The sequence below is a fragment of the Sus scrofa genome, chromosome 13, assembly GCF_054392235.1.
Source record: "Sus scrofa isolate SSC_HxYL_T2T_F1_AM1 chromosome 13, Sscrofa_HxYL_maternal_Yorkshire_Landrace_v2.0, whole genome shotgun sequence".
Taxonomy (NCBI): Eukaryota; Metazoa; Chordata; class Mammalia; order Artiodactyla; family Suidae; genus Sus; species Sus scrofa.
The window spans coordinates 149,446,205-149,468,115 of record NC_139395.1 but is presented as its reverse complement, the minus strand read 5'-3'; positions in this window follow the sequence as shown (position 1 = coordinate 149,468,115).

Here is a 21,911-nt window from a genome sequence, read left to right as displayed (position 1 = left end):
TATTATGTCCCAAATAAGAACTAATATCTTGTAGTTCCCACTGTGACTCAGGATAACCAACCTGACTAGTATCCATGAGGATGCGGGTTCAGTCGCTGCCCTTTGCCCTCGCTCAGTGGGTTAAGGATCCTGCATTGCTGTGAGCTGTGATGTAGGTCACAGATGCGGCTTGGATCTGGTATTGCTGTGGCTCTGGCCTAGGCTATCAACTGCAGCTCTGATTTGACCTCCTAGCCTGGGAACCTCCATATGCTGCGGGAGAGGCCCAAGAAAGAGCAAAAAAGACAAAAATAAATAAATAAATAAATAAAAAGAAGGAAGGAAAGGAGTTCCCGCTGTGGCATAACTTGGTGGCATCTTGGGCGCACTGGGGCAATGGTTCAGTCCCAGCCCAGCACAGTGTGTTAAGGATCTGGCGTTGCTGCAGCTGCGGCTTGGGTGGCAACAGTGGCTAAGATCTGACCCCTGGCCCAGGAACTCAATACGCCATGGGGCTGCCAGAAAAAGAAAAAAAGGAAGAAGAAAGGAAGGAAAGAAAAGAAAAAAAGAGAAATTCTGAGACAAAATGTTCACATTCATAATAGGTGTTACTTCTACAGTGGTGAAACAGAGTTTCAATTACCCAGGAGCCCCTGTCCTCCCTCCTCCAGCTTAGACTGAAAACCTTCAGCAATTTCTTAAGTCCAAGTGGGTGACTCAGCTGAAGGGCTCTACACCAGGGAGCATTTCACTGGAAACACTCCCTGCCAAGTTCAAGGCTTGTTGTGGGAGTAAAGGAAACAGATACACTCAGAGCTTTTGTTTGAGAGGAGGAAGGAAAGTTGGGGAAGAGAGAATGGAGTAGCTGCTGTGCTCAAGTTTGATCAAATGAAATCCCCCCTTCTTTGCATCTCCCAGCACCTCTCCCCTGAATCCCTATTGAACCTGAAAGTATTTTGCTTAAAGACAGAGCAGACAGTAAAAGTAGCTCTTCACAGTGTTAGGAAATGAGAACACATGTTCCTTCAATGTGATGTGTTCAGCCTGTTTTTAGACTCATCTGGCTAGTGTGTAGGTAGAGTTTTCCTCACAGAAGCGCATAAAAATGCAGTCAGCAGGAATCATATGACCTTTCCATCATCAAGGGGTGAATATCCTGAGAAAGGTGAGAAAGTAAAGCCAACTAATGCTTTATCATGAGATCATATGGCTGTGAATTCTGGAGCTCGCTGTGTGAATTTATTGTTGCCATCCAACGAGTCAGTTGATCAGAGAACACTGATTTACTTGACAGGATATATGCCATTGTTTCTTTTGAAAATATTGCATACCATCACACACTCACACACATAAAAAACAATCGTAGGGTAGTATTTTTCAACATATGTTCCACACCATATTGCAAGATATTGGGAGTTCCCACTGTGACTCAGCAGGTTATGAACCTGACTGGTATTCACGAGGATGTGGATTCGATCCCTGAGCTCGCTAGTGGGTTAAGGATCTTTGTTGCCATGACCTGTAGTGTAGGTCACAGATGCGGCTCAGGTCCTGCGTTGCTGTGGTGTAGGCAGCAGCTGCAGCTCAAATTCAACCCCTAACCCGAGAACTTCCATATGCTGCAGTGAGAAAAAGCAAAAGAACAAAACAATATTGCAGTATATTAATAGGTGTTACTTTATTTGAAACTTTATCTTGCTGTGATTAGAAACATTTGAAAAACACTGATTTATTATTTTTTAAATTACACTGGTCACTTTATTGCAGAATTTCTTGGAGGATATAATATGCTAATGTGCATCATATATCTTCACAAGGGAGATAGAAAATGCCATATTCCCCCAAATTATTTGATCATAAACTCCTTTTACATAGAACATCTCCCAGGAAAAGTATCCACAAAGTTTTGTTTGTTTTTTGCTTTTTTTTTTTAGGGCTGGACCTGTGGCATATGGAGGTTCCCAGGCTAGGGGTCTGAAAGGGAGCTGCCAGCAGCAATGAGCAGAGAGAACTCAGGCTCCCAGCAGCTTTGAGAGCAGCTAGTTATACAGGGAAAGGGGTAGTTTCTATTTTTAGCACAGGTCCATGAGGGAGTAAGAAACAGGGAAGAAACAAGTGATGTTGTTGCAGTCTAAGGGTTTCTCCAGCTATTCTAGTCCTGCAGCTTTGTGTTTCATTTTGTACACTTATCCCCTAACATAAGGATCCCCTCACTGGTCTAACCCTGGTACAAATGGACCTAGTTCAATCTCTTCCATCTGTGAGCAGAGAAATCTGGAAGGTGAAGCAGTAGAAAACTTGTAAAAGGAAGGGAGCTAGGTTATCAGCCATTGATCACAGTTCCAGGGCAACAGGGAACTGGGCCTGGGTTGACTAAGTGGATAATGGATTGCCTATTTGACGGTTTTGCCTTGGGTCCTCTTTTTTGCCTTTATTTTTCTTTTCAGTCTTTTTTTTTTTTGGTCTTTTCATCTGAATAACTGTTATAGATTCTACTCTTAAGGTCTCTGTGGGGCTATGTCTGCATTTGCATGAAGTCTTTAATGTAAACCTTTGATAAGCAAGAACAAATAATCTATTTTATATCAGAATTCCTCAATTCCCATGATCACCCCAGGCTGTGAGCACCTCGAGGGCAGATGACTAGATCCTGAGCACCTAACAATTAGCCTGGTGCTGAGCAGGTCTCTGTAAATGCCAGTGGAATGAAGAAGGGATGGGTTGGAGTTCCTGCTATAGCACATGGGGTTAGGACTGCAGAGGCTTGGGTTACAGCGGAGGTACAGGTTTGATCCCTGGCCCGCACCATGGGTTAAAGAGTCCAAGATTGCTACAGCTGTGGCATAGGTCACAGCTGAAGCTCAGAACTTCCATATGCCATAGGTGTGGTCATTAAAAAAAAAAATGACAACGGGTCCTGTCAGAGGACAAAACACCAAAGTCCTCCCTGCCCTGTCTCCCCAGATCCATCAGGGCAGGACTCCAAGCCTCCAGTCAGATGTTCCTCTCTAGGCTGGCTTGGCAAGGAGCTTGCTCTCTCCACCCTTTCCTCTTCAGGGCCAGTAGCCCCAGTGCTAATTGTGACGATGGCATTTGTGATACTGTCACTAACACAGGGCCTGAGGATTCTATCCTCTAATCTTCCCTCACATCAGCCACCAATGCTCTGCTGGTAAATACTTTTATTTTTCTAAATATCAAACTAGTAGAGTAGACTGTTTCAATTAAAAGAAGCTGCTTAGGAACCTGCAAGATGGCTAAATCCATTAGGGCAGGGAACAGAGGCAACGTCAAGTGATGAGTGATATAGGAAGTAACTTTCTGGAATTCTTGTCATAGCTCAGCGGAAACAAATCGGACTAGCATCCATGAGGACGCAGATTCAATCCCTGGCCTCAATCAGTGGTTAAGGATCCAGCTTTTTTTTTTTTTTTTTTTTTTTTTGTCTTTTTGCCATTTCTTGGGCCGCTCTCACGGCATATGGAGGTTCCCAGGCTAGGGGTCGAATCAGAGCACTAGCCACCGGCCTACGCCAGAGCCACAGCAACTCGGGATCCCAGCCGCGTCTGCAACCTACACCACAGCTCACGGCAACACCGGATCCTTAACCCACAAGTAAGGCCAGGGATCGAACCTGCGACCTCATGGTTCCTAGTTGGATTCGTTAACCACTGAGCCATGACGGGAACTCCCCAGTCTCATATTTTTAAAGCCAATAGATATTGTTTCTTGTCTGAAATCCTTTACTGTAGTCATTAATTGAACAAACATATTGCATGTGAAGTAAGTACCAGGTACTCTGCTAGTTGCAAAGGTGAACAACCATAAACAAGGCATAGCTTCTGCCCCTGAAGCCTGTGTGTAGAGCCCGGATGGCAGATCTTAAACAAGAAATTTAAAATGAGTGTTAGAAATGTCAAGATACGTGTAGTATGGAGCCTGAGGAGAATAGGTGGATGGTTGTTCCATCCCACCCCCGGAGTGGCAATCAGAGAAGTTCTTCTTTTTCTTTTTCTTTTCTTTTTTTCTTTTTTTTTTTTTTTTTTTTTTGGCTGCCTCATGGCACATGGAGCTCCCAGGCAGGAATCAGATCCAAACTGAAGTTGCCACCTAACCCAGAGCTGCAGCAATACAGGATCCTTAACTCACTTTGCCAGGCAGGGGAACAAACCTGTGTCCCAGCACTCCCCCAAAATGCCGCCAATTCCACTGAGCCACAGCGGGAGCTCCAGAGAAGACCTTCTTGAGAACAATGATATTTAAGCTTGTAAATGGAAGAATTAGTTGAAGGCGGAGACAATATTCTCAGTAGAGGGAAGAACATGTTCAAAGATGAGAAGAGATGTAAGAGGAACTTAAAGAAGGCCAGGATGGCCAGATATCAAAAAAATATATAACAGGAGATGCGTCTAGGGAGGATGTGAAGGATTAGGTGCCAGGCCAAGGAATTTGGACTTTTACCTAAACACAAGAGGAGCCATTGAATGATTCCAAGCAAAGGAATTAATTACATGATGAGATTTAGGTTAAAAAGAATGCTATTTTTTCTAGACCTAACTTCTACCTGGACTTAAGTATACTCTTGCCCTGAATTAGGTTCTTAGAAAGACTTCTGTTCCCATTCACTGCTGGATTGCAACATCTGACTCCTCTGCCAGATCTTGCAAGCTGGAAGATACAAACAGAAATTTCCAGCAAGGAAGTCTTCTTCCCCAAATGACTGTGAGAGAGCAAAGTGATGGATATTTACCACCTGTTTGCATTTCTCAATTTCCTGACTCTCCTTTGACCAGAGAGAGGCATGTGAATTCTCTCCTGGTTGTTCCTTTCCCCTCCCCCATCACCACTACAGATTTTCAAGTGGTATTGGGCAACCATACAACCTTGTGAAAAGTTGTTCAACAGCATGAAGGGACATTCTGCTCCTTTTTTTTTTTTTTTTTTTTTTTTGTCTTTTCTAGGGCCGCTCCCTTGGCATATGGAGGTTCCCAGGCTAAGGAATTGGAGCTGTTGCCGCCAGCCTACACCACAGCCACAGCAACGTGGGATCTGAGCCACATGCGAGCTACACCAGCGCTCACGGCAATGCCAGATCCTTAATCCACTGAGCAAGGCCAGGGGTCGAATGCACAACCTCGTGGTTCCTAGTCAGATTCGTTAACCACTGCGCCATGACGGGAACTCCCATTCTGCTCCTTTTTTCTGTCTTTCAAAGCAATTGTGGCTTCATCATAAAGTTGTACTTTTTCTGGCAATTATATTTGTCCATGCCACCTTCACGTGCAACAAAACCTATTTTAGCTCTTCTTTTTTTGGCTGTGCCCACAGCATGGAAAAGTCCCTAGGCCAGGGGTCAAACCTGAACCACAGCAGTGACAACATTGGATCTTTAACCCACTGTGCCACCAGGGAACTCCTATTTTAGCTCCTCTGAACCATTTCATATGTTTCAGAATTTAACTGATCAGATCTCAAACCAATTTCTTATCTGTTCTCAGAACAGAGCAGATGAAGGCACTTCACACAGACCACAGCCCAATAGTATCAATCATCTCAGAGAAGCGTAGCAGAGAGACAGTGTCCTCAGGCAAGTAAGATGTCTCATTCAATGTGCTTTCAATCCTGGAGAGTTTGTAGCAACAATTTTCTTGTTGTTCTTGGCAATTTAAGTTCCCCTTTGTGAAAGCAGTACTGTTGGCAGGCCAAACTGTTAATCATTTAGTGTCTGGTCAGGCTTCCAGAAGCCAAGGACAACTAGTCCTCTAATCTTCTGCCTTCCGCCCTCCCTAAACCTGAACTCTTCAGGCTTCTATGATCCTTTCTCACAGCAGCATGCAGTTCCATGCTCACCTTTTAATCAAATCCAAAGAGACAAACATGATATGGGCTCTGCTAGTTGAACAAAAGGCAAAGAAAACATCACACTTGTGGAGTTCCTGCTGTGGCTCAGCGGTAATGAATCTGACTAGTAACCATGAGGATGTGGGTTCAATCCCTGGCCTCACTCAGTGGGTTAAGGTTCTGGTGTTGCCATGAGCTGTGGTGTAGGTCACAGACGAGGCTTAGATCTGCTGTGGCTGTGGCTGTGGCTATGGTATAGGCCCACAGCTACAGCTCTGATTTAACCCCTAGCCTGGGAACTTTCATATGCTGCAGATGCAGCCCTAAAAAGCAAAAATAAATAAATAACAAAGAGAGGACCACTACTTCATTTCAGCAGACTGTTGCCAGGAAGGCCCAGTGAAGACAAATCTAATGATTTTCTGAGAGAAGGCAGATAAGAGCTTTAACGTGAAGCCCCTCAAGTTTTAAATGTTTGCTATTTCAAAAAACTGTTTAATATAGGAACCAAAACAAAATGTCTTTGTGACCAGATTTGACCCATGGGTCACCTGTCTGGCTTCATGTCTTCTTCAGATGCATCAGATTGTCACCTGTACTCATTCAAGTCATGGGCAAAAAGTTGACCAGGACAGCACCTGAGTAGAGTCTGACCCCTGGATTCACATGGATCCATTTAGTCAGAACTGCAGTGTGGTGGGGTGCCTCCATTCTCACCCAACCTGCATTTCTCCAGCTAATTTAAAGGCGGTTATAAGAGATTTGGCTGAAATCCTGTGGCTACAGCATTTCCTTATCCACGTCTAGCAGCCTTAATTTTATTTATTTATTTATTTATTTTGGTCTTTTTGCCTTTTTCTAGGGCCACTCTCGCGGCACATGGAAGTTCCCAGGGTAGGGGTCCAATTGGATCTGTAGCCACTGGCCTACGCCATAGCCACAGCAATGCCAGATCCAAGCCATATCTGTGACCTACACTACAGCTCACAGCAACGCTGGATCCTTAATCCACTGAGAAAGGCCAGGGATCAAACACGAAACCTCATGGTTCCTAGTCGGATTTGTTAACTGCTGAGCCACGATGGGAACTCCTAGCAGCCTTAATTTTAAAGAATCACCCAGTGAGTTAGTGGCTGAGCTGAGACAGAGTGGTCTTTGCTATCTCAAATCTCCTAATCTGTGGAGACATAAGAACACACAATTAAACACAGTCAAGGACTGGGCTCTTCTCTTTTCCATCTGTAGAGAGAAAAGGGGGTACAAGAAGAAAGGGCCTTAGAGGGACCAGTCTGTGATCCAAACTTAAGAAAAGAACTGCAGGTAGATCAAAACCTCTTTAGCCAAATCTGCTTTGAGCATGCCATGTCCTTTCCTGTGATTTTTCTTTTCTGCAAGTTGGAGGAAATGATATTTTCTTCATGGGCTGTTAGTCATTGGAAACACTTTTCCTCAGCCCCTTCCTAGAAAGGCTGTTATAGTTGACATGGACTGGCTTCAAGGAAGATCTGGCAAGAGATCTGGGCCACATGGTTATTATTGTCCTTATAGCCAAGTCTTTTAGCAATGATGGCCAAAAAGGAAGGCATTTGTTTCAAGCTGCCATGATGAGAAATATTTCATACTTAAGTGCTTCTTGGTTGCAGGTCAAGGAGGTTCCAGCCTTATCTCTCCAATCTGTGCCTGTGTCATGCTTTCACATCACTCGTGTATAACCTAAGAATGGGAGCTCCCATTGTGGTGCAGCGGAAATGAATCCAACTAGGAACCAAGAGATTTTGGGTTTGATCCCTGGCCTTGCTCAGTGGGTTAAGGATCTGGTGTTGCCGTGAGCTGTAGTATAGGTCGCAGACGTGGCTTGGATCCCACGTGGCTGTGGCTGCAGCTGTGGCGTAGGCCTGTAGCTGTGGCTCTGATTCCACCTTACCCCAGGAACCTCCATATGCCTCAGGGGTGGTTCTAAAAAAAAAAAAAAAAAAAAAAAGGCAAACAAACAATAACTATGTGACTAGTTAAGAGTACTAACCATTACTAAATCTGCACATACTTCAAAGCCTCAGAGAGTTCTAGTCTAGACAAGTGCTCAGAAGTTTCTATGCCTGTCTTGAGTTCTATCCTCCTGTGGTGCCCTAACTCTAATATCACCACAGACCTCCTCTCTTCAAACTTGTCTCTAAAATATGAACAAAGACCACGAGCTGAGGTTTAACTATGAAAGTATGGGAGACCCCGACATGTGCCTATAAGGAAGATACAGGGAATTCATCATTCCTGCAGAGCTTTCAGTGAAGAATTAACACTGATCTGTCAGAGATGGAGTTGGTACAGAGCCTGAGGTAGGTGTGACCTCAAATAAATCTGACCCAGATCTTGGAAGGGTTTCAATTGTTTCAAGTGTTAACAAGCCACTAGGAAGAATTGTCATAGAGAGGGAAAAGAGGAGGGTACTTGTTTTAAGCCTGAAATGATCCTCTAGGACCCAGTGGAACACCACCTCCTGGATGCCACCTGCTCCATCAGCTTCATGTGTGGCATTGCTCTGAAAAGTTCTACCATTCAGCCCAATTTCTCCCTTTTGTCACTAGCTTCAAGTCTGAGCCTCACAGGAACAATAAATCTTTTTTTTTTTTTAATTAAAAAAACCTGGAGTTCCCGTCGTAGCGCAGTGGTTAATGAATCCAACTAGGAACCATGAGGTTGCGGGTTTGGTCCCTGGCCTTGGTCAGTGGGTTAAAGGATCCAGCGCTGCTGTGAGCTGTGGTGTAGGTCGCAGACATGGCTCGGTACTGGCATTGCTGTGGCTGTGGTGTAGGCCAGCGGCTACAGCTCCGATTAGACCCCTAGCCTGAGAACCTCCATATGCTGAGGTAGTGGCTCTAGAAAAGGCAAAAAGACAAAAAAAAAAAAAAAAAAAAAAAAAAAAAAAAACCTTATCCCATTCACCTTCCCTTTCCAAGCACATCCATGAGAACTGACTTCTGGAGTTCCTGTTACAGCTCAGCAGGTTAACAATCTAGTGGACTAGCATCCATGAGGATTCGGGTTCAATCCCTGGCCTTGCTCAGTCGGTTGAGGATGCAGTGTTGCCTTGAGGGGCAGCATAAGTCATAGATGCGGCTCAGATCTGGTGTTGCTGTGGCTGTGGTGTAGGCCAGCAGCTGAAGCTCTGATTCAACCTCTAGTCTGGGAATTTCCATATATTGCAGGTGCGGCCCTTAAAAAAAAAAAAAAAAAGAAGGAACTGACTTCTCTGTCTGGGCTGCTATAACAAAAATGCCATAGACCGAGGGGCTGAAACAATGAACATTTCTCTCTGTTTTTGAGGCTGGAAGTTCAAGGCAGCAGCACTGGCAGATCCAGTGTCTGATGAGAGCTCTCTTTCTGGTTCATAGATGGCAGCTTCTTTCTTGCTGTGACCTCACGTGGTGGAAAGGGCAAGAGACCTCTCTGGGATCCCTTTTATAAGGACACTAATCTCATTCATGAGGGTTTCATCCTCAAAACCTAATCACCTCCCAAAGGCCCCCACCTCCTAATATCATCACATTGGGGGTTAGGATTTAAACACATGAACTTGAGGGGGACACAAACTTTTTTTTTTTGTCTTTTCAGGTCCACACCCCTAGCATATGGAGGTTCCCAGGCTAGGGGTCGAATCAGAGCTGTAGCCACTGGCCTACACCACAGCTCACCACTACGCTAGATCCTTAACCCACTGAATGAGGCCAGGGATAGAACATGCAACTCATGGTTCCTAGTCGGATTCATTTCCACCGTGCCATGATGGGAACTCTGAAAACTTTTTTCTTTCTTTCTTTCTTTTTTTTTTTGCATTTGGAGGTTCCCGGACTAGGGGTCGAATCGAAGCTGTAGCCGCTGGCCTATGCCAGAGCCACAGCAATGTGGCATCTAAGCCAAGTCTGCAACCTACACCATAGCTATGGCAGCACCAGACCCTTAACCCACTGAGCAAGGCCAGGGATCGAACCAGCAACCTCATGGTTCCTAGTCGGATTCGTTAACCACTATGCCACTACAGGAACTCCTGGTGTTGCTTTGAGCTGTGGTATAGGTTGCAGACGCGGCTCAGATCTGGTGTTGCTGTGGCTCTGGCATAGGCTGGTGGCTACTGATTAGACCTCTAGCTTGGGAACCTCCATATGCCTCGAGTACAGCCCTAAAAGACAAAAGACAAAAAAAAAAAAAAAAAAGAAGTAGTTCCCTTTTGGCACAGTAGGTTAAATATCTGCATTGTCACTTGCAGCAGCTTGGGTCACTTTTGTGGCGAGGGTTCGATGCCTGGCCCAGGAACTTTTGCATGCCTTGGGCACAGCCAAAAATAACAAAATAAAAATAAAAAAAGAAGTCGTTTTTTCATAAGCAATTCATTAAACAACTGTACAAGCATGCTCAGTTTATGGTAAGAAATTAAAAGCAACCTAAATACCCATTAATAAGGTAATGTGTTGTACCTGGAATAGCTTTGGTATTATTTAAATCGTTGAGAATGAAATGCTTTCATACTTTGTCAAGTCGTTGCTGTGTAGCCTTCTAAGTAGAACCCCATCTCTGTTCTTGCCCTTTATTATTATTCTCACTGTTTTCTCAGTGACCTAGTGAAAAGCAACTATGACTGTGGCACTTCTGGACTTAAAGCTTTCTTATGGTTTGTTCCCCATTGTCTGCTCATCACACATCGAGCTCCTCAGTGTGTGTGGGAGTCCTAAGATCTGTCCCTGCTCTCTGCAGCCTCAGCTCCTGTGCCCGTGGTCTGCTTTCCAACCACACAGGACTTGTCTCTATCCTCTGAACCCATCAGTTACTTTCATAGCTACATGGCTTTGCTTACACAGCTTTGCTCTTACTCGCCCTCTGCTTTTAGTACCTTCCTTCTTCTTCTCCAAAATCAAATTCTAACATACTGTACCTCTGTACCCTCAAAGTTAAACCCACATGTGCTTGGAGTTCCCCTTGCGGCTCAGCAGAAATGAATCTGACTAGTGTCCATGAGGTTGTAGGTTCAATCCCTGGGCTCACTCAGCTGTGGTGCAGGTTGCAGACACAGCTCAGATCTGGCATTGCTGTGACTGTGTATAGGCCAGTGGCTAGAGTTCTGATTCAACCCCTAGCCTGGAACTTCCATATGCTGCAAGTGGGGCCCTAAAAAGTAAAATACATACATACATACATAAATACATAAATAAATAAAATAAAATAAACCCACCTGTTCCAAAAGCCACTATGGGCTCCTAGCAGCTCTGCATGAAGTGCCTGTGTTCACACTTTGTCTGCCCCTCTGGAGTGTGTGTTCTTGGGAGCTGGGAGGTGTGTTCATTTCGTATTCCCCATTGAAGCACAGGCCCTGTTGGATGCTAAATATTGAATGAACAAATAAATTAATGAATGAACAAGTGTATGATTCTTTTAATGCTTATATCTATTAGTTGCTGGTATTTTAGGCTATCTTCAATCATTTAAATTATGTTCACATATATAAAATATTGGGCTGGGAAAGAGAGGTCCTTTGTAAAATGTTCAGTCTCAGCCTCAAATCCTCCTAAGGATGGATAAAAAAGCCCATTTATGGGAGTTCCTGCTGTGGCGCAATGGGATTGGTGGCGCCTCTGCAGTGCCAGGATGCAGGTTAAAGGATCAGTATTGCCACACTGCAGCATAGCTCACAACTGCAGCCCAGAACTGATCCCTAGTCCATGAATTCCATATGCCATGGGGCAATCAGAAAAGAAAAAAAGAAAAGAAAGAAAGAAAGAAAGAAAGCCCACTTATTGTCCTTAGCTCCACAAAATCTTCTGTGACACTTGGAACACATTTGCGGTCTTTGGCTGGCATATCTCATGTCTTTGGAGGATCAAAATCATCTTAAGATTTGAGCCCAAATTCAATCTATCCCACTCTTCTCATCTGGTTTTGCACCAGGATGGCACAGGTAGAGGGGTCTTTATTATATAAACTTGTTACCAAAACAATTTTTGAAATCTGAAAGTATTCCAAACATGACTAAAATGAATTTCTCAAGATACCTTATCTGCATATGTGTGTGAATTTGCCTTAGGAATAACTGCTGACACTGACCAAAGCACTGATCCCTTGAAGCTTCCCTGCTTCTAATACAGCACCTGCAGTGCACTTAACAATTGGGCCCCTATTACAGCTTCACAGGGAAGTGAGACCCACAGAGCAGGTAGATCCCTTTTTTCTATAATAACCGACATATAGAAAAGGATATATATAATATACATTAAGTTATGGAGCATAGCACTATTTCTTGTTTTTCTATCCCTATTGCCTAGAAAAATGCATGGTACAATGAATGCATGTTGAATAAATGAATGATTCTTCTATGAACGAGTGAACTAGATAGACCAGCATCTCCCATATAAAATACCCACTAGTGGTCTGAAAGCTAAAAGGCATCATTCCAAGATGAACTGAACTCCCTACTATATGTATGAGAACCAATTTTTTTGTTGTTGTCTTTTTAGGGTGCACCCTTGGCACATGGAGGTTCCCAGGCCAGGGGTTGAATTGGAGCTGTAGCTGCCGGCCAATGCCACAGATACGGCAACACTGGATCTGAGCCGAGTCTGCAACCTACACCACAGCAACGCCAGATCCTTAACCTACTGAGCAAGGTGGGGATTGAGCCCTCAACCTCATGGAGAAACAAATTTTGTTTTACTTTCCAGACTGTTCTTTTCCTGTCTAGATTTTGGAAGTTCAGTAGTATAGCTCTGTCTAGGCCTACATGGTGGAGACAACATGGCGTGGTTGAAACCCCATGGACTAAAACAGACATTTCTTTTTCTTTTTTGTCTTTTACTTTTGGTCTTTTTTAGGGCCACACCCATGACATATGGAAGTTCCCAGGCTAGTGGTCAAATTGGAGCTACAGCTGCCAGCCACAGCCACAGCCACAGCAATGTAGGATCCACATCATGTCTGCAACCTACAGCACAGCTCAAGGCAAGGTCAGATCCTTAACCCCATGAGCAAGGCCAGGAATGGAACCCACATCCTCATGGATACTAGTTGGGTTCGTTAACCACTGAGCCATAATGGGAACTCCCAGACAATTCATTAGCCAGAGTTCTACCATGTTATAGCTGCGTGACCTTGGAATCACATCCATCCCTAGGAATCAGTTCTCTAACCTATTAAAAGTGGGTTATTCATTATTGAATAAATTTTTAAAATCTCATACGGAAGTCACTTAAGAAAGAAAAAGTGGGTTATTAATAACTACCTGCTGGAATTTTAGGGAGTGTAAATGAAATAACACCTGATGTGAGTTACCTTCTCACATTATTTCAGGGAAAGAAATCTGTCCAAATATTTCTAGACAGAAATCATCTAAACTCTGTTACTGATGGCATATTGGAAAGTTGCTTAAAAGTTGTATTTACAAAAAGACCTCCTATTACCCTGTGAGTTTCTGCTTCCCTCTGGAATTCACTTGCCATATAAAACTTCCTCCTTATTACTTTTTTTTTTTTTTTTGTCTTTTTGCCTTTTCTAGGGCCGTTCCCGCGGCATATGGAGGTTCCCAGGCTGGGGTCCAATCAGAGCCATAGCCGCCGGCCTACACCACAGCCACAGCAACGCAGGATCCGAGCTGCATCTGCGACCCACACCACAGCTCACGGCAATGCCAGATCCTTAACCCACTGAGCAGGGCCAGGGATCGAACCCGCAACCTCGTGGTTCCTAGTCGGATTTGTTAACCACTGAGCCACTCCTTACCTTTCATTTTTGTCTCTTTTTTTGGTCTTTTCAGGCATGCGCCCCTGGCATATAGGAGTTCCCAGGCTAGGGGTTGAATTAGAGCTACAGCTGCCAGCCTATGCCACAGCCACAGCAATGCAGGATCCAAGCCGTGTCTGTGACTTACACCATAGCGCACGGCAATTCGGGATCCTTAACCCACCCAGTGAGGCCAGGGATCAAACCTGCATCCTCATGGATACTAGTCAGGTTTGTTACCACTGAGCCATGACAGGGAACTCCCATGGATTAAGTACTCTTTTCTGAAGTACACACCGTATTTTGATCTGGTTCTGCACAGTAGTCCCCATGTCTGGAATAGGTTATGCATTCCAAAGTGTAGTGACAAAGCCAGTCATTTAAAACTCACAAGGCCAGCGCCCACAGGAATGAGGCTCCCTGGGTCACCAGGTTCTCAGGGCAGTCCACAGAAGTCTATCTAATCGTGAATGTTGCTGACCTGGTGCGCTTGTTGCAGCTGCTGCCAACAACTTGTATGGACTTGATTCTGCAAAAGAGGGAGAGTGGGCACTCAGTGTTCCAACCCCGAGTGCCAGGGACACAGCTCTCCCCTACTCCCTACTTGGCTGGGACAGCAGCTAGGGGTAGGGCTGTGCCAGGGAGGGGGCTGGGGAGAAAGGCAGATCGTCTCAGGTGCCAGCACCAGAAATGTGATTCTCTGCCTTAAGACCTCTTTCGAGTCCTTCAATAATAGTAATAATAATGCCATTTGTCTAGTGCTTTAGGATTTACAAATGACATATTTATCATCCTTTTATTTTCACTGGTCTCATTTGGTTCTGACACCTCCCTTGAGGTATTGTTATAATTTCATTTAAAAGACAAGGAAACTGAGTTTGGGAAATGAAAGGATTTTTTTCTGAGGCCAGCAGGGGAAGGATGTGAACAAAAAGATCAATCACATCCAAGCGTGGGTACTTCTGACTGAGTCTTCCTTCGTGCCGCTTGTTGGTATTTCATTTATTTACAAAACACTGTGTTGGTGCCAGGCCCTGTTCCTAAGAGGTTTAACTTAACATGGCTGAGTCCTGAGTTAAGGTTTGCCTCATTTCCTTTTTTACTTTTAAGCCTGTGCCTTGATCACTGTGGAATTCTCTTTGGAAATGGACACTTTAACAGTGTTCCCCTGAGGCACATTTTTCAGTCAGATGGGCTTGAACTACCATGTCAAGTGATCCCTGACTCATATTTCTGTTATCGGATGAGTTGCTTTCAAGAGTCAGACGCTGCCAAATAGTTTAAAGACTGATGTGAGCCTTTACATTCGCAAATCCAACAGGTCTGTCCACCACGGCCTTTCTTGCTTGAAAGCAAAAGAAACTGTCTCAAACCACAGCTAACATCTCAGCCAAGGGAATATGTCCCCTCATGAACCCTCTATTAGATATTTCATCTGAATCTGACAGTTTTATGCTTCTTGGAGCCTCGAGAACATTTGACCAGCCTAAAAGGAGAGTAGTCTAGCAATTACCAGAAGAACTCTGAACTAGACCTCTGGCTTTGCATTCTGGCTCTCCTTCTCTCTATTTTTGATCTTAGATAAATTATTTACCCTACCCATGCCTCAATTTTCTCATCTTTAAAATGGGGGCAGCAATAGTGTTGTTGCGAAGCCTGTCCCATTCTACAGAGCAGGAAACTGAAGCTTGAAGAGTGGTAAGGGGTTTTCCTAAAACCCCACATTTAGTATATGCTGGAGCTGGGGTTTCCAAAGCCTATATTTACCAACTGCAGGGATAGATTCTCCTCCTGGGCAGCTGGTCAATCATGTGCTATGTGGAGAACAATTCTGAGATTGCATCACGACTGAATGGCAATGCAGCCATTGGGCCCATGAGGGGAGGTGGCATACATGTCACCCCCAACTCAGCACATGCACTAATGGACCTGGACGTCACTGAGGAATGCACCCTGCCTGGAAGATCCTTCAGGGCAGGCATGTATCTTATTGATATCTGTCTCCCTAGCTCTTGGCTCAAAGTAGACAGTAAATATGCATTGAATTAGATTGAATCGAGCTGTCCAGAGACTTGCTCCCACTATGCTCTGGGTTTGGGGAGCTTCCTTTGGTTTGCCTAAAAATGGCAAACTACCATTGCTGCAAGCTACAGTGTGGGTCACAGATGCAGCTCAGATCTGGTGTTACTGTGGCTGTAGCTGTGGCCTCAGCTGCAGCTCTGATTTGACCCCTAGCCCAAGAACGTCCCTCCATATGTGGCCGTTAAAAAAAAAAAGACAAACTTCTAGTCCTAAATGAGACTTGGAAAGGCTCATATGTCCAGATGTGAAGACCTTCTATAGCTTCCACCCTTATTTCAAGGGAAAATTTAAGCATAAAAAAAGATACCTATATGATATGTTGATTTTATTTTACTTCAGTCATTACAATGAAGCAATAGCCAGTTTATATCACCTACCCTCTTCCTCTCTGCTATGATTATTTACTTTTCCTCCATTCCCAATTACAAAGGCAAATGGATATTATTTTAAAGGTTGGAAGGAAAAAGGATTGATGGGTTTCTAAGGATGGATGGGTTTCCCAAAGTGTGGACTACCTGCAATGGAGGTATTTCTGTTAAGTGGAGATTAAAGGGTCCCAACCCAGGCCTATTGATTCCAAGTACCTTGGGATGCAGCCAAAAATACTGGGGTTTTTTTGGTTTTGCTTTGCTTTTGTTTTTGCTACACCCAAGGCATGTGGAAGTTCTTCGGCCTGGGATTGAACCCATGCCACAGCTACAACCTTTGCCACAGCTGTAGCAATGCAAGATACTTAACCTCTTGTACCACAAGGGAACTTCCAATAATTCCTTTTTTTTTTTTTTTTTTTCCTTTTTATGGCTACACCTGTGGCATATGGAAGTTCCAGGACTAGGGGTCAAATCGGAGCTACAGCTGCTGGCCTACGCCATAGCCACAGCAACACCGGATCTGAGCCTTATATGTGACCTACCCTGCAGCTCAGAGCAATGCTGGATCCTTAAACCACTGAGTGGGGCCAGGGATTAAATCAGCATCCTCAAAGATACTAGTCAGATTCTTAACCCACTGAGACACAATGGGCACATTAGAATTCTGCATTTTAAGCAAGCCCAAGGGAAGAGCCTATATACCTAAGCAATAAATAGACATACTTTTATTTATACATATATAAAAATACATATATGATAAAGAAGAAAAACTGCCTAGAACAGGAATCACAAAATGGTAGCAATAGGTTAAATTCACTTGCAGATATATTTTCTTTGGCCCTTACACTGCTTTAAAAAAAATCAGGGAGGAGTTCGAGTCGTGGCTCAGTGGTTAATGTATCCGTCTAGGAACCATGAGGTTGCGGGGTTGATCTCTGGCCTTGCTCAGAGGGTTGAGGATCCGGGGTTGCCGTGAGCTGTGGTGTGGGTTGCAGACGCAGCTCGGATCCCGAGTTGCTGTGGCCCTGGTGTAGGCCAGCGGCTACAGCTCCGATTAGACCCCTAGCCTGGAAATCGCCATATGCCGCAGGACCGGCCCAAGAAATGTCAAAAAGACAAAAAAAAAACCCAAACAAACAAACAAAAAAAACCTATAAAAAGAGTTATAAGGATAGATTTGACTTTTCTTTCATCTTGAAAAGTGTAGCTTCTCTAAGCTGTGGCTAGCTTCCATATATATATATATATATACACACACACACATATATAACTTTATTTTATTTATTTATTTTATTTATTTATTATATTTATTTTTGCTTTTTTTAGGGCTGCACCCCTGGCATATGGAGGTTCCCAGGCTAGGGGTTGAATCGGAGCTGCAGCTGCCAGCTTACACCACAGCCACAGCAATGCAGGATCTGAGCTGCATCTGCGACCTACACCACAGCTCACGGCAACATCAGATCCTTAACCCACTGAGCAAGGCCAGGGATTGAACCCGCAACCTCATGGTTCCTAGTCAGATTCGTTTCTGCTGCTCCTCAACAGGAACTCCTATTTTGTTATTTTCTTTCTTTCTTTCTTTCTTTTTTTTTTTTTTTTTTTTTTTTTGTCTTTTTAGGGCTGCACCCGCGGCATATGGAGGTTCCCAGGCTAGGGGTCCAATTGGAGCTGTAGCCGCTGGTCTACACCACAGTCCCAGCAACACAGGATCCCAGCCACGTCTGCTACATCTCATGGCAATGCCGATCCTTAACCCGCTGAGCAAGACCAGAGATTGAACCCGCAACTTCTTGGTCACTAGACGGGTTTGTTAACCACTGAGCCACGATGGGAACTCCTGTTATTTTCTTTTTTTAACTTTTAAATTTTTTAAAATTAGGAGTTCCCATCGTGGCACAGTGGTTAACAAATCTGACTAGGAACCATGAGGTTGCAGGTTTGATCCCTGGCCTTGCTCAGTGGGTTAAGGATCTGGCGTTGCCGTGAGCTGTGGTGTAGGTTGCAGACGCGGCTCGGATCCCGAGTTGCTGTGGCTCTGGGGTAGGCTGGTGGCTACAGCTCCGATTCGACCCCTAGCGTGGGAACCTCCATATGCCGCAGGAGCAGCCCCAGAAAAGGCAAAAAGACAAAAAAAAAAAAATAAAATAAATAAATAAATAAATTTTTCAAAATTATAGTTGATTTACAATGTTGTTCCAATTTCTGCTGTACACCAAAGTGACCCAGTCACATATATACATACATATATATACATTCTCTTTCTTATATTATCTTCCATCCTGGTCTACCCCAAGAGACTGGATATAGTTCCCTGAGCTATACATTAGGACCTCATTGCTTATCCATTCTAAATGTTAGTAGTTTGCATGTATTAATCCCAAACACCCAGTCCATCCCACTCCCTCCTCCTTCCCCTGGGCAACCACAAGTCTGTTCCCTATGCCTGTGAGTTTGTTTCTGGTAGCTTCCATCTGTAAATTGTAAGGTTCGAATGTGGTGCAGCAGCTTAAGGATCTGGCATTGTCACTGCAGCAGCCTGGGTCACTGCTGTGGTTCAGGCTCAGTCCCTGGCCTGGGAACTTCTGCATGTAGTGGGCACGGCCAGAAAAAAAAAAAAAAAAAAGAAAGAAAGAAAGAAAGAAAGAGGGAAAGAAATTGGGAGTTTTCATTGGGTTAAGAACCCAACTAGTATCCATGAGGATGTGGGTTCAAACCCTGGCCTCACTCAGTGTGTTAAGGATCCGGCGTTGCCAGGAGTGGCTGAGCAGTTCACAGATGTGGCTCAGATCTGGCATTGCTATGGCTGTGGCATAGGCCAGTGGCTGTGGCTCTAGCTCTGATTTGATCCCTAGCCGGGGAACCTCCATATGCTCTGGGTGTGGCCCTAAAAAGACCAAAAAAAAAAAAAAAAAAAAATTGCATGTGTTAGAAGTTCTGTCTTTGAAGCCCTACACTCTCACAAACCAACTGTTGACATGGCAGTCTGGAATCTAAGTCTGACCCAATCATTGATGACTCTGCATAGTCACAGAATGGTCGGTGTTTATGGAGAGACTGGGTAACGCCTAGTTATTCATAGAGGAAGTCCGCACACCTCAGCATAGAGCAGAAGGCTCTTCATACTCAGCTCCCTGCCAGATACCCTGGGATGCTCCTCCTTTCACCAGCAATACTCAACTATCTGCACTGCCCAAACCCACGTTGCTTCTCCCCTCTCTGCCTGTGTACATACTGTTTTCTCTTCCTCTCCCCATTCAGCCATACGGTGAGTTCCCACTTGGCCTTTAATACCCAGTGGAACAGACCCCTCTGGGAAGTTGTTCTAGCCACCGCCTGCCCCCTTCTCCAGGACTAACTTTTCTCTGTCTCCCTCCTCAGTACCTTTAGCTTTGCCTTGCACATGTCCCTGTCATCACGATACCACAGCTCTTACTCCTCTATGTGCTGGCTCCCCTCCTAGATCGTGATCTCCTTGAGGGCACTAGGACTCAGAAGCCCAACCAAGGCCTGTTGAATGGAAGCTGACCAGCCCTCAATCCAATATGCTGGAAAGACTGCGCAGCACAGAAGCACTGACCGTTAGCCCTGGTCCTGCCCACGTTCCCCCTCCCCCACCACACACACTTCTGCTCAGGGCTGATCTTTAGAATCACAGATGATGTTTGCCGTTGGCTGATTATCCTGGGTTTCAGCATCAGTGCTGCTGTCATGTGCATTGTAGGGATTATGTATAAATAATTATTTGGTGAAGCACTTAACAACAATGGCAAGGCATGGGGTAGCATTTCCTAAGGTGTTGGCATCTCCTCTTTTGGAGAATGTAGATGGACACTGTATTCAAACAGTAATCTGGTCAAAAGAGTTTGAGAAAGTCTGAAAATATTATTAGCATATTAAAGGCTCCAAAGCCTGGTGATAAACAACAAGGTTTGATTTTGCTTCACCCAGCACTTCCAAAGAACACTGAATTAGAAGTCAGAAGACTAGAGTTCTCATTTCCCCTCTGTGTGATCTGGAACCAGACACTTCCCCTTTTGGAGCCTCAAATTCCTCATTTGTAAATTGAACAGATTAAAAAAAAAAATCTAAAATGACATGGGTGGATTATATTATTTCCAGCAGACCTTCTAATCCCCCTTTTCTATCCTGCTCAGAAGGGATGAACAACTCTGGTTTTGAGAGTTTGCTGGGCTAAAAGACTTATGCAATTGGTACTTAGCTATGAGGCCTCAGCTCTGCTCTGGCCCACCCCGGGAACAGCTGGGCAGGACCTAGGATGTTCCCTTAGTGCAGCTGTTTCCTGTGGAAGGCTAGATCCGATGGCAATTATCTGGTTGTACCAACTGTGCAACAATCCTTTCATTTTTATTTGTTCCGGAACAGTCTTTAACATTGTAAGAATCAGTCATCCCCGTTTCCTTTCTGTCTTTGCAAGGAGTCACTCTTTGCAGAAATCATTGCCCTGACTATTCAAAAAACAAAAAACTTGGCAGTAAAGTGAAACTCTGGGTTCAGGAAGAGCTGGTGGGTAGGAGAGATTCAATAGCAATCATCGACATGTAACCTAAAAAGCCCAAGTACCTGCCAGGAGAACAGATGGTCATTTTTTTTGTTTTTTTTTTTTTTGTTTTTTTTGGCTTTTTAGGGCCACACCCATGGCATATGGAGGTTCCCAGGCTAGGGGTTGAATCAGAGCTGTAGCTGCCAGCCACAGCCACAGCCACAGCAATGCCAGATCCAAGCCGTGTCTCCGACCTATACCACAGCTCATGGCAATGCTGGATCCTTAACCCACTGAGCAAGGCCAGGGATCCCATCTGCATCCTCCACTGAGCCACAACAGCAACTCTCTGGTTCACTTTAAAGTGCATCTACAGGCAGAGCTTCTGTGCCTGCCCACTTGCATTTCTCACAAGTGTCCTATCTTGATAAATCTATTTTTTGCCTATCAAAATAAAAAAATGAATAAATAAGGAGTTCCCACTGTGGCTCAGGGGTGGTGAACCCAACTAGTATCCATAAGGATGCAGGTTCGATCCCTGGCCTTGTTCAGTGGGTTAAGGGTCTGGCATTGCTATGGCTGTGGTGTAGGCCAGCAGCTGCAGCTCCAATTCAATCCCTAGCCTAGGAACTTCCATATGCCACAGGTGTGGCCCTAAAAAGATGAAATAAATAAATAAGTAAGTAAATAAAGTGCATCTGTGGAAAGGAACGTACATCTGGTTCAAGTCAGATTTTGGAATCACGGAGGCCAGCCATGCAGACAGGGGTCAGCCCATGGATATTTCCTGCTGATGGAGGCCCTGTGAGCATGACGCCATGTCCAGAACAGAAAGCTCACACTTTCTGCCCTGAAGGGCAGCCCCCAAAAGGCCACCATTTAAGACTCAACATTACACATAAGCAGAGGGGTGACTCCCTCTGAACATCACCTCAGCAAAGTCAGCACCATTACCCAGAATAATCTGTAGCCAGGATTTTCTTCTTTTGTAAGTTTCCACCACTCCAAGATCCTTCCTCCTTTCCTGTCCCCTGTCCTGAAACATTACAGAACATTCATTCCTATAGTTAAATGACAAAACTAAAACGATTTAGTTTGGTGTCCTCTATTCAAGGGAAAGCAAGCCACGGACTACGGAAGTACAGGGCCTGAAAGGCACTGCAGGTCTCCTCCCAGGGATTTTGGGCAAGAGTGAGTTTTTTTGTTTTGTTTTGTTTTGATTTTTGCTACACTTGTGGCACATGAAAATTCCTAGGGTGGGGGTTGAATCTGAGCCACAGCTGAGACCTGTGTCACAGCTGCAGCAATGCCAGATCCTTTAACCCAATGTGCTGCGCTTGGGATCGAACCCAGGCCTCTGCAGTGACCCAAACTGC